Source organism: Suncus etruscus, chromosome X, assembly GCF_024139225.1.
Source record: "Suncus etruscus isolate mSunEtr1 chromosome X, mSunEtr1.pri.cur, whole genome shotgun sequence".
Lineage (NCBI taxonomy): Eukaryota > Metazoa > Chordata > Mammalia > Eulipotyphla > Soricidae > Suncus > Suncus etruscus.
Genome location: NC_064868.1, coordinates 237,075 through 239,322, shown reverse-complemented (window position 1 = coordinate 239,322; position 2,248 = coordinate 237,075). Strand labels below are relative to the sequence as shown.

The window sequence follows — 2,248 nt, the reverse complement described above, 5'->3', positions numbered from 1 at the left end:
AATTTAGAACTTAAAATTAAAGAATTTAGAATTTAGATTTTTAGGAAAGAGAATTTAGAATTTTAGGATATAGAATTAAGAATTTTAGAATTAAGAATATATAATTTACTATTTTGGATGTTAGAATATTAGAATATAGAATATATTTTGTAATATAAAATTTTAAAAAATAAAATATAGAACTTTAGAATTTAGAATTTCAGAACATAGAATTTAGAATTTTAAAATATGAAATTTAGATTTTTAGAATTTAGAATTTTAGAATTTAGAATTTTATATGTTAAAATTTTAGAATCTAGAATTAGAATCTTAAAATTTAGAATAGAGCACTAAGTATTTCAGAATAGATAGAGTTCTCCGCAACAGCTCAAAGAACCCAATCCCCTCCAGGGCATTTACAATGTTGCTCTGACACCAACATGAGCCAGTCCTAAATTGATAATCTGAGATGGTTATCAATCAAATGGGAACAACTTGATCTAAGAGCAAGTTGTCCTCCCTCCTAACCTATCGGTAAGACTACATCATAAAACAGGTCATACTTTGATATGTGCAAAAGCCAAGATCGCTATATATTGGTTGTTGCCACCAAGACTGGACAAGACACATCCAGGGACCAACAACAACAACAGCAACAAAAAGCTGTTGCCTAGCTTTTGGTATATGATCTGCTCAACAAACAAGAGCTCCAATTCCAGAAGTTTGACCGAGACAACCGCAAGGGAACGGATCTTCCAGAAACAACGAAAGACATCCCAGGCTCCAGTCTAGGAGCAACATAACGACCAAGAACACCAACTACAGAAGATGGATTAAAACGACACTGAAGAATAATAACTTCTTTGCTCGCTTCGGCAGCACATATACTAAATTTGGAATGATACAGAGAAGATTAGCATGGCCCCTGCGCAAGGATGACACGCAAATTCGTGAAACGTTCCATATTTTAAAAGAAAAAAATAACCAAAACTGCTAGAACCACAAAGAGACTTCCTAAACCCCATTCCCTGAGCTGCACAACCACCAAGATCTCGAGAAACAGAGGTCTGATTTTACCATCCAGACAAAGCAGAAGTCTTCCACACACCATGAAAGCAGCAAGGGGAGAGCAAATGATCATGCAAGGAGTCTAGAGTTAATCCCATGACAGTATACTTCAAGGGTGGAGAAACACTGTATCTCCTAGGTCAAGGGAATTCCCTCTACAATATCCCCAATGGTTACTGTGCCTATGCCGGGGGATAAAGAAAAAGAGAAAAAAAGGCACAAAACAAACATTTTTCCACGTGTTTATTTATCGATTGTTCGATTTTTGACGTCTTTATTTTGGTGTGGAGATTACGGTTAATGTCTCCAATATTATTTTATTTTATCTTGTTTTTCTCTTTCTTATTGCACTCGAGCATGATTTTATTTCAGAACCGAGACTATTGTGTGGTGACTGTCTTTATTGATGTAGTGCTCACCGGTTTTTTAGTTCGATATTTTTTTCTGTATTGTTGTGGTATTTTAATTACCTTTTTCACATCCTCTCAAACTGAGGTTGGAAGCCTCTATAGTGACATAGCCCATTTTCAGCATATTTGACTTTTGATTTTTTTTCCTCTGATTTTGTACCCCATTCTATTGCTTTTCTTGCCTTCAAACAAAACCACATACCTCGATTTTTCTAGCTCTGCCTCTTAAATAGAAGGGGAAACAAGGGAGGGTTTCAGGACCAAACAGATATGTGATCACTAATAGTAAGCCAGACAAAGAGTGGTCCTCCTCCTCTAGCAGCCCGGGGGGTGACGGTGGGTTTAATGGGTTGTAGAAAGGGAACTGGAATGGGGGGAGGACATAATTGCTGATAGGTATTCCCCTGAATCAATTGTTAATATGTACCTAAGATACTACTGTGAAATATTTGTAAGCCATTAAGGAAAAAATGTGTTTTTAATCAGAATCTTTCTTCGGCTTACATGTATTATTATTATATCAATTATATTATATGTTATGTTATGTCACTATATTATGTTATGTTAGTTTACCTCATTATGCTAATCAAATTTGTCTCTTGAATAAATTCTTACAGTAAAAAAATTCAGAATTTAGAATTTTAGAATTTAGATGTTAGAATTTAGGATGTTAAAAATTAGAATTTTATAATATAGAATTTTAGAAATAAGAATGTAATATTTTAGAATATAAAATTTAGAATTTTTGAATATAGATTTTAGAATTTATTATATTAGACATTAATTTCTGA

At 33.5% G+C, this 2,248-nt stretch overlaps 1 non-coding gene across 1 annotated transcript; it reads left to right on the top strand.

Moving 5' to 3' along the window:
• Positions 1 to 842: 842 nt before the first annotated feature.
• LOC126000172 (U6 spliceosomal RNA) lies at positions 843 to 949 on the top strand. The gene has a single exon (XR_007492534.1). It is a non-coding gene; the product is annotated as a U6 spliceosomal RNA (small nuclear RNA).
• Positions 950 to 2,248: the final 1,299 nt, after the last annotated feature.